Source organism: Bufo gargarizans, chromosome 1 (genome assembly GCF_014858855.1).
Source record: "Bufo gargarizans isolate SCDJY-AF-19 chromosome 1, ASM1485885v1, whole genome shotgun sequence".
Taxonomy (NCBI): domain Eukaryota; kingdom Metazoa; phylum Chordata; class Amphibia; order Anura; family Bufonidae; genus Bufo; species Bufo gargarizans.
Window position 1 is genome coordinate 58945870 of NC_058080.1, and position 10830 is coordinate 58956699.

Sequence of the window (10830 nt, forward strand, 5' to 3'; positions counted from 1 at the left end):
CTTACAAACGCTCCCAGTATGGCTTCCTAACTCTTACTTTTCAGAAGTAAAAAGACTGTTCTCGTCTTTTATCTGGAGCAGGTGAAGAAAATGACATCTGCATGAAAGGTGTAATCCCCCTAGGGACTGGCGACATCTCTATTTAGCCACGTGTTAAACTCAGGAGAACCCTTGAACAAGATCCAAGGAGTCCAAATCTTTAAGAACTTAGTGGAGTTACCTATGTCCTCCGCCCAGAGCTCCTCCATTCTGAAGATTTTATCAAAAGTGATAAGCCAGTCCCTAGGGAGAGGGGGGGAAGTCGATTTCCAGAATCTAGGGATAACCAGGCGTGCTGCTTGAACAAAGAATCTCAGGAGACCCTTTTTCAATGTGGAGATAGAGCCAGGAAACATGGAGAGCAAAGCGCCCTCAGGGGTCCATCTGGAGGAGCTACTGCTAACCATGTCATACTGATCATTAATAGCTCCCCAAAAAGGAGTGATTTTGCTACAGGACCACCAAATATGGAGCATGCTACCCTCCTCACGACCACATCTCCAACAAGAGCTAGGGCAGGTAGGAAAGAAGGAATGCAGAAGGACCGGGGTCCTATACCATCTGGACATAATCTTAAAATTCTTCTCCTGGAGTCCACAGCTTATAGAAGACTTATGAGATAACTCATATGCCTTCTCCCATAGGTCAGAAGAAAAAGATTTCCCCAATTCTCTTTCCCAAACCCTTACAAAGGGTAGATCGGAGATGGAGTCGTCCTTCCCCTGGAGTAGCCCGTAGACCAGAGACACTAAATGAGTGGGGGGGGGGGGGGAAGTTTGGGTACACAACGCCTCAAATGGGGTGAGGTCTCTAGATAGAGTGTTAATGGGGCCTAAGGAGGACAGGAAGTCTCTTAAGCTAATGTACTTAAACCATGCCCTTATAGATGACCCCTCCGGGAAGGAGGAGAGTGGCTGAAGGGAGCCCCTCGCCAGGACCGTAGATATAGTAGGATTATCTGTGAGGACCAAACCCAGAAATGATGTACGACCCATTCCCAAAGGAAAGTCAGGATTATTAAGAAGGGGGGTCATAGGGCTGGGGGACTTAGTGAGGCCTAATGGTAGTGCTATTCTATCCCAGATTTTCAAGACGCCCGAGGTCAGTAGGGGGAGACGCGAGGGTCTCCTGGACTTAGAGATCCAGAGTATGTTTTGGGTTGGATAGCCTACCGCGAGTTTCTGAAACTGGACCCATCTTTTAGATTGACCATTGTGGAACCAATCCAATATGTATGAAAGGATTGATGCTTTATGGTAGTTAGATAAATCCGGGACCCCCGCGCCTCCCCTCGGCCCACTCCGTGTTAAAAATCTCATCCCCAGTCTAGGGGAGGATCTGGCCCAGATAAATTTAAGGAACATAGACCTCAAAGTCTTAAAGAAGGTGTTCGGGAGGGGTATGGGGATCGTGCGAAACAGGGATAAGATACGAGGGAGAATATTCATTTTAAGTGTGTGAATCCTACCAAACCAAGACATTGGCAGCCCCCTCCAGGCCCTCAGATCCTTCCTAACATCCTCTACAAGAGGGGTGAAGTTCAGGGAGAAGAGGCTAGCCAGGTCAGAGGGGGTGGCCGTGCCTAAATAAGCTATGTGGCCTTGAGCCCAGCGGAAGGGGAAAGAGGACTGAAGACTGTTGGCCAAACTCTGGGGCAAAGTGACATTAAGGACCTCCGATTTGTGGAGGTTCACTTTAAAGTTGCTGAGGTCACCAAAGGACGAGAACTCCTTCAGAATATTAGGGAAGCTGACCAGCGGATCAGTGCAATATATAAGGAGGTCATCTGCATATATGGCTATTTTTGACTCCAATTCACCCATACATAGGCCCTTGATGGATTCATTGGCCCTTAGAGCTCTAGCTAGGAATTCCATAACCATAATGTATAACAAAGGGGAGAGTGGACACCCTTGTCTGGTGCCATTATGGATCCGGAAAGGAGTGGATAAAGATCTGTTGACTCGGACCCGGGCGCTAGGGTCACGGTATAATGCCAAAATTCTATCTATCATACCAGGGCCGAAACCGAACGCTTTAAGGGATTCAGACAGGAAAGACCAGTCCACCCGTTCGAACGCTTTTTCTGCGTCGATCGACAAAAGACACAGAGGAGATCCCCCCCTGCTAGCATGGTCAATAATGGCCATGGTACGGATGGTATTGTCACGCGTTTCCCTCCCCGGGACAAAGCCCGCTTGATCCACATGGATCAAAGATGGTATAAACGGCTTCATTCGATCAGCTAAAATTTTTGCATAGATCTTCACGTCTACATTGATCAGAGAGATGGGACGATAGTTGCTACATGCTAGCGGGTCTTTCCCCGGTTTCGGAATAACACAGATGTGGGCCATCAAAGCCTGGGGAGGGAAAGATGCACCATCCGACAGGGAATTGCACATTCTAGCGAAGGGGGATGCAACCTCGTCCAGAAAGCTTTTGTAAAAGCGGGGTGTGAAACCGTCTGGTCCTGGGTTTTTACCGACTGTCAGACCCTTAATTGTTTTATGCACCTCCGATTCCGTTATTTCACCTTCTAGTTCTTCCCTCTGTTCATCGGATAATTTAGGGCCTAGCAGGCCGGCCATATAATCCCTGATCTTTTTAGTTTTAGCATCAATGGGTAAGTCCGCGAACTTCCCTCTAATGTTATATAAGTCCTCGTAGTAAGAGCGAAATTCATGTAGAATGTCCCCCGTCGCATGAACTCACCCCCCTATCCTACGATTTAGGGAGGGGATATATGAGGTGTTCGCTTTGGGCCGCAACATTCTCGCTAGCAGTCTGCCACTTTTATCACCATGGCCATAGAAGAGTTTCTGAAGCCTGTCCCTAGCGCCCAGGTACTTTTGGTCAATTATTTTCCTGAGAGCTGTGCGAGTCTCACAGAGCTCCTGGAAAACCTCATTTGAGAGTGACCCCTTATGCTTCTGCTCCAGCTCCGCTAATTTCACCAGTAACGATTTGATCTCCCCAGCCCTAATTCTTTTAAGTTCGTCTTTTATCTGGAAGGGTAAAGTGGCCAGGATAGCCTACTCTACCCTTACTAGGGAAAAAAGATTTGGTGGCTTTGGACTCCCTAACAGCCGCCTATACTGCAAAGCCTCTCAACTTAATAGAGGACTTGAACTATTAGCGTCAACTAACGTCAATGTGTTCACATCTAGTATCTACCCCCCCCCCCCCTCCCAACGATTCACCTACTTGGCTTGAAGGAAAATTAGGTCACAAACCTCCCGCTTGCAAAGCACTGTCCACTATGTATAAGGTGCTACTCTCTTTCACACCCCCAGTCCTCTCCCACTTAGATGACTGGGAACAAGAGCCTCTCCACTATGCGTCGATACTAGCTAACTCCCATGGTTTCTCACGCTGCATCACAATCTAGAAAAACTCATTTAAACTCACTACGCTGTGGTACAAAACCTCGGTATTCCTACACAAATTAAATCCGGACTTACCGGAGGTGTGGAACAGAACCAGGCACACTACTACATATTTGGTGGGACTGCCACAAAATACGCCCCTTATGGTCCTAAATTGAGCAATTCATTAATCAGATTTGTACCACACAAACACCGGTACGGCTTGATCCTAAGCTGACCCTGCTTTAGTGCCCCAATTCCTCTCTCACCCCCTCTAGAAATAGCCTCCCAACGATGCTCATCACCTCAGCAAGGCTTCTAATACCGTTACTCTGGAAATGTGAATCTCCTCCTCTTATTGATTCTTGGATAGAGAAAACGGATCAACTATATAGGTTCGAGGAACTTGCATTCTGGGGAAAAAAAAAAGTGCCAGACAGAAATCTTTAGATATCTGTCAACCTTGGAAACAGTTTTAGGAAATTTCCTTGAAATACTCACGATGTGGCAGTGGCCACAGGCTAACAACCCCCCTCCATCATTGGTGGCAGCGGAGCGGCATTTCCGATCGGAGTCCCAGTTATCGCTGGGGCTCCGATCGGTTACCATGGCAGCCAGGACGCTACTGCAGTCCTGGCTACCATGGTTACTTAGCTTATACTTACCTGCGCTGTCTGTGGCTGGTCGGCGCTCCTCCTACTGGTAAGTGACAGGTCTGTGCGGCGCATCGCACAGACCTGTCACTTACCAGTAGGAGGAGCGCCGGCCGGCCACAGACAGCGCAGGTAAGTATAAGCTAAGTAACTGCAGTAGCGTCCTGGCTGCCATGGTAACCGATCGGAGCCCCAGCGATAACTGGGACTCCGATCGGAAATGCCGCTCCGCTGCCACCAATGATGGAGGGGGGTTGTTAGCCTGTGGCCACTGCCACCAGTGCTAATACTGGGGAGGGAGGGGGGGGGGGCCGCACTGGCCACCAATGCTAATACTGGGGAGGAAGGGGGGCCGCACTGGCCACCAATGCTAATACTGGGGAGGGAGGGGGGCCGCACTGGCCACCAATGCTTTTAATACTGGGGAGGGAGGCGGGTCTGGCCCCTGCTGCCTGGCAGCACCCGATCAGGGGGCTGAGATCCGCACAATTAACCCCTCAGGTGCGGCACCTGAGGGGTTAATTGTGCGGATCACAGCCCCTGTAAGAGATCGGGTGGTGCCAGGCAGCAGGGGGCAGTTATGTACACAGTTCTTAGTATATTCTAACTTGAAGCGTCCCCATCACCATGGGAACGCCTCTGTGTTAGAATATACTGTCGGATCTGAGTTTTCACGATCTTAAAAACTCTGATCTAAAAAAAGCTGTTATGCAGACGGATCCGTTCTGAACGGATACCATCGTTTGCATTAAAGGTGCGGATCCGTCTGTGCAGATACCAGACGGATCTGCACCGAACGCAAGTGTGAAAGTAGCCTAAACTGAAACAGGCTGTTTTTCAGCTGATCCAAAGTTTAGGACCACACCTCCAAAAAAAAACCTAAAACCCCCCAAAATAGAAATCCAACTTCCAAACATAAACTCAGTAATGAGTAGCTCCTTATTGTTTATCACTTCAAAAATTAGTTTTGGCATGCTTGATGCAAGCGTTTCCATGAGGTGAGTGGGAACATTTCTCCAAGTGGCGAAGACGGCCGCACGAAGGCCATCTACTGTCTGGAACTGTTGTCCATTTTTGTAAACTTCCCTTGCCATCCATCCTCAAAGGTTCTCAATTGGATTTAGATCAGGGGAACACGCAGGATGGGCCAAAAGAGTGATGTTATTCTCCTGGAAGAAGTCCCTTGACTGTCCTGCGGGCATTGTGTACTGTAGCGTTGTCCTGTTGAAAAACCCAGTCGTTACCACACAGACGAGTGCCCTCAGTCATGAGGAATGCTCTCTTCAACATCTGGACATAGCCAGCGGCCGTTTGACGCCCCTGCACTTCCTGAAGCTCCATTGTTCCACTGAAGGAAAAAGCACCCAGACCCTTATGGCGCCCCCTCCACTGTGGCGCGTAGAAAACATCTCAGGTGGGATCTGCTTGTCTTGCCAGTAACGTTGGAAACCTTCAGGACCATCAAGGTTAAATTTTTTCTCATCAGAGAATAAAACTTTCTTCCACCTTTGAATGTCCCATATTTGGTGCTCTCTTGCAAAATCCAAACGAGCAGTTCTGTGGCGTTCAAGGAGACGAGGTCTTTGAAGACGTTTTTTGTTTTTGAAGTCCTTCAGTCTCAGATGCCGTCTGATGTTTATGGGGCTGCAGTCAGCACCAGTAAGGGCCTTAATTTGGGTCAAGGATCGTCTAGTGTCTTGACGGACAGCCAATTGGATCCTCCGGCTCAGTGCTGATAAAAAACATTTGGGTTTTCCTCTTGACTTTTTTGTTCCATAACCCTCAGGATCATTTAAGAAATTCCAAATGACTGTCTTACTGCGTCCCACCTCAGCAGCGATGGCGCGCTGTGAGAGACCCTGCTTATACAGTTCAACAACCCGACCACGTTCAAAAAGGGAGAGTTTTTTGGCCTTTGCCATCACAACGTGTGACTACCTGACAGAAAATGACAATGAATCCACATCTTTGCACAGATTTGGCCTTTTAAAGGCATGTGGTCCTAAAATTTGGATCAGCTGAAAAACAGCCTGTTTCAGTTTAATCGTTATTTTCAATTAATTTAATGCCAAAAAAATGTTTTGTCTCACTCCCACTACTTCTTGTTGCATGTTGAAGCTCTACTTGGAACCTTGTTAAGATCCAACAATGTAAAATGTGATTTTTTTGCCATTTTTCAAGTGGTCTTAAACTTTTGATCAGGACTGTATGTGCCCCCTCACAGTAGATATGCCAAGATATGCCCCCTTCATAGTAGATATGCCAAGATATGTGCCCCCTCACAGTAGATATGCCAAGATATGTGCCCCTCACAGTTGATATGCCAAGATATGTGCCCCTTCACAGTAGATATGCCAAGATATGTGCCCCCTCACAGTTGATATGCCAAGATATGTGCCCCCTCACAGTTGATATGCCAAGATATGTGCCCCCTCACAGTAGATATGCCAAGATATGTGCCCCCTTCACAATAGATATGCCAAGATATGTGCACAGTGCCCCCTTCACAGTGGTTATGTCCAGATGTGCCCCCTTCACAGAAAGTGAAACAAACAATAAATCCTCCTGGCCTCAGTCACCCGGCTCCTCCCATGATCTGCGCTCCCCATCAGCAGGATACTGTAACACATGTCGCTGCTGTGTAGGAGGAGCAGAGGCTGATTCCCAGCCTGCCCCGCTCCTCCTCCTACACAGATCAGCAGGACCATGTGTGAGGACATCATGCTGCTGTTGTGGAGCGCTGGCGGCTCTATGGTGAAGCAAATAGTTCCCTGCTTCAGTGGCAAGCCTACAGTGTTTGGCACCCGGAGCGAGTCCTTTCTCTGGCACCCCCTTCCCCCCAATTATTTTAAAAAAATTGTACCCCCTCACAGTAGTACTGCCCTCATTGTACAACCTTCACTGTAGTTTTATACAGATGTGTGCCCCCTCACAGTAGTTTTCCCCACATTGTGCCCTCTCACAGTAGTTATGCCCTCTCTGTGCCCCTTTCACAGTTGTAATGCCCTATCTGTGCCCCCTTCACAGTAATAATCCCCATTGTGCCCCTTTACAGTAATAATCCCCATTGTGCCCCCTTCACAGTAAAAATCCCCATTGTGCCCCTTTCATAGTAATAATCCTCATTGTGCCCCCTTCATGGTAATAATCCCCATTGTGCCCCCTTCACAGTAATAATGCCCACTGTGCCCCGTTCATTGCAGTAATGCCCTCTAGCTCTGTGCCCCTTCATAGTAGAAATGCCCATTGTGCCCCCTTCACATTAGTAATGCCCTATGTGCCCCCTCCATAGTAGAAATGCCCTCTGTACCCCCTCCATAGTAATAAAGTCCTCTCTGCCCCCTCCCTAGTAATAAAGTTCTCTGTGCCACCTCCCTAGTAATAAAGTCCTCTGTGCCCCCTCCGTAGTAATAAAGTCCTCTTTGCCCCCTCTGTAGTAATAAAGTCCTCTGTGCACCCTCCATAGAAATAAAGTCCTCTGTGACCCCTTTGTATTAAAAACAAAAAAACATACTAACTACTCACCTTGTCCCGTTCCTGAAGCTCACAGTCCTCTCTTCCCTGCAGGCACAGACCTCTCTGCAGCACTGTGTGGGTGGAGCTTATGCAGATTACCGGGCTGCAGGCTCCGCCCACACAGGCCAGGAGCGCGGTCCGTGCCTGCAGGCTGAATGGTGGAGTCGGGAGAAGTCTTCCTGCTTCACCATTCAGAGCGCCGACGGCCTGAAGGAGGGGAGGAGAGCGGGGAGCGGAGCGGTGAGTGACAGGACCGCAGCTCTTTGCGCTCCAGCAATGAGCACTTCCATCTGTATTGATGGAAGCGCTCATTGCTTCTGGCCTCTGGCAGCTGTGCTGTGGGCCCCGACACTTGCCCGGGTATGCCGGGTGCTGACGCCGACCTTGACTATAATACTTCCCCATAATACTTCACCTTGCTGGGGAATAAACCAGGTCCAACACCCTATTCACCTTACATTGGAGTGCTGCCTCATTTTTCCTTTATTTGGATTTCAGAGTGGACCTTCTGCCTTGGGTTCCAGAAGGATTGCATCTGACTATTGTGTGACTGCGCTGCTGTTTTTTTCATCTATTACTATAATACTGCCCCTATGTACAAGAATATAACTGCTATAATACTGCCCCTATGTACAAGAGTATAACTACTATAATACTGCTCCTATATACAAAAATATAACTGCTATAATACTGCTCCTATATACAAGAGGCGTAAAAGAGGCACTGTTAATGAGAGGACCATAAAAAGGGTCACTTTTGCTCAATGTAACAGACAGGGGGTGTGGACCCACTGTGCCAACTAACCAGTTTGACATTGGTCTAAACCTAAGGGCGTTGGCCTGGCTGTCCCCTGGTATCCAGCCTTTAACCCTTGTACAGGTATCTGGATTTCGCTACAGGGGACCAAGCAGGGCGCTCCCTACTGGAGTAGTGGGCAACTTACCCACAGGGGTCAGAGACGCCGATGCAAAGTACCAAAGGGGTCAGGCAATTTTCATAGTCAAGAAACTAGCCGAGGGTCAGGACAGATGAGGTTCGTGAAACAGGTCTGAGGTCAAGGCAGGCAGCAATAGGCCAAAACGGTAATCAGACAAGGATCCAGGACAGGAGTTATGAAGAAAAATTGGAATTGGGTACAAAGGTAGTCAGATAGATAATAACACTTTCAACTGACAAACTACAGACTAGGAACCTAAATCTAAGGCACTGTCCTCTTGGGTAGGCTGCCTTATATACCAAGGGATATCCAGGACACATTTGGCTGCGCCCACTGGCCCTTTAGAATGGTGAGCGTGTGCGCTATAGAACAGACCAGGGCGCTTGGTGGGGAGAGTGCTGGGAAAGCGAGATGCCAAAGACGTCTGTGTGTCAAATCCTGCAAAGACAAGTCGTGGTCGGGAGAAGTCATCATGGTGGCCTTGGTCGGAGGGAGAAGAAAAGGGAAAGTGAACAACCTGTACTGTACTGTACTCTCTTATACCATCCGCAGAGTGCTATGTAGAACTGGTTCATACCTCTATCTGGTCACTGTATGCTGGTAATATTGGTCTCTGTATAGTGTGTTCTATTCAGTATACTCAGTCACTATATGGCAGTAGTATGTGGTCATGGTCTGACGGTATTATTTAATACTTATATAGTGTTCTGTAGATCTTGGTACAGTGGGTTTGACTGACGCCAGAGAGCGAGTGCACGCATAAAACTGTACAAAAAGCACATTTTGGTGTGAAAGCCTCTCCTTAGACGCTGCGGCCGCTAATTGGGAAATAGATGACTCCAATCAGAGAAAATTGCGGGGATGCTCTCTATTCACTGCTATTTGACTTCCATGGACGTTCAACTGTTTTTGGAGCAGTGAATGTAGGGTCACAGGTGGCCATGCATGCGCAGTGTTCTCTACTTCGGGGGTCCTGTTCTAGAGATAGGAACGGGTCCCAGAAGTAGGACCCGCACCTATCTGATATTGATAGTATATCCGAATGATGTGCCACCAATGTCTGAGATGGAAATACCCCTTTAAGGGACTCAGCGATAGCAGCTAAAAAGGTACAGTGTGTGGAGGAGTTGTCGGGAGGGAGGGCCCAAAACCGGTGAGCCCTTTGCTACGCCCGACCCCAGTACGTCAGACCACCATTAATCATTTCATTAGTTAGTAGTGTTTACAGTATCACACAGGTGAAATCTACGGCAATATCTACCATACGTGCCGTTATATTGTCGCTTGTGACACACGGCCAGGGACGTTTCTAGGGGCGGGCGGGCCGGGCGGCCGCCCAAGGGGGGCTGTCAGAAGGGGGGCGCCGGCAGGGGCGCCCTCTTGTCGTTTCTCTGCCGTGCGCCCTGGCTCCCTCCCTCTGAGATCTCGCCTGCCCTGCGCCCGAGTGCCGAGTCCTCTTCAGACAGTGCCCGTACGTACTACCGAGTACAGTCACTCAGCTCCGGTACGTGCGGGCGGCACTTACTGACGTCACGCGCCTGCTCCTCCCACTAGGCGGCGCAGGCGCGTGACGTACAGTGAGTGAGTGAGCGCTGCACTGCCTGCCTGTTACCGTTCTCCCTGAGCCCCTGAGCAGTGCTGATGCTGAAAAGAAGCCTGCTGTGAGGCGAGTGATGGTCTGTGGGGGGGGGCATTAATTACAATGGGGGGCGGGGGCCACTGTGGGAGACATGAAAATGGGAGCCACTGTCACTGTGGGGGACATTAAGTTTAATAACGATCACTATGGACATTATTTAGAATGGAGGCTGCTGTGGGTGTCATTACTCATTATAAGGGTCCATTCACACGTCCGTTTTTTCTTTCCTGATCTGTTCCGTTTTTTGCGGAACAGATCAGGACCAGATCTGGACCCATTCATTTTCAATGGGTCCTGGAAAAAATCGGACAGCACAATGTGTGCTGTCCGTTTCCGTTGTTCCGTTCCGCATGTCCGTTTAAATATAAAACATGTCCTATTCTTTTCCGCAAAATTCGGATCCTGGTACAATACAAAGTCAATGGATCCGCAAAAAACGGAAGACATTCGGATGTCATTCCGTATGTCATCCGTTTTATGCGGAATCCGTTCCTGGAAACACATAACAAATTTATTTTTTCAATTTTTTTTCAAAGACATTCAAACAACTTTATTTGATTATTGAAATTTATACATGTTTCCGTTTTTTGCGGATCCATTGACTTTGTATTGTACCAGGATCCGAATTTTACATACGGATGACATACGGAAACATTTTCAGGAACAACGGATCCGCAA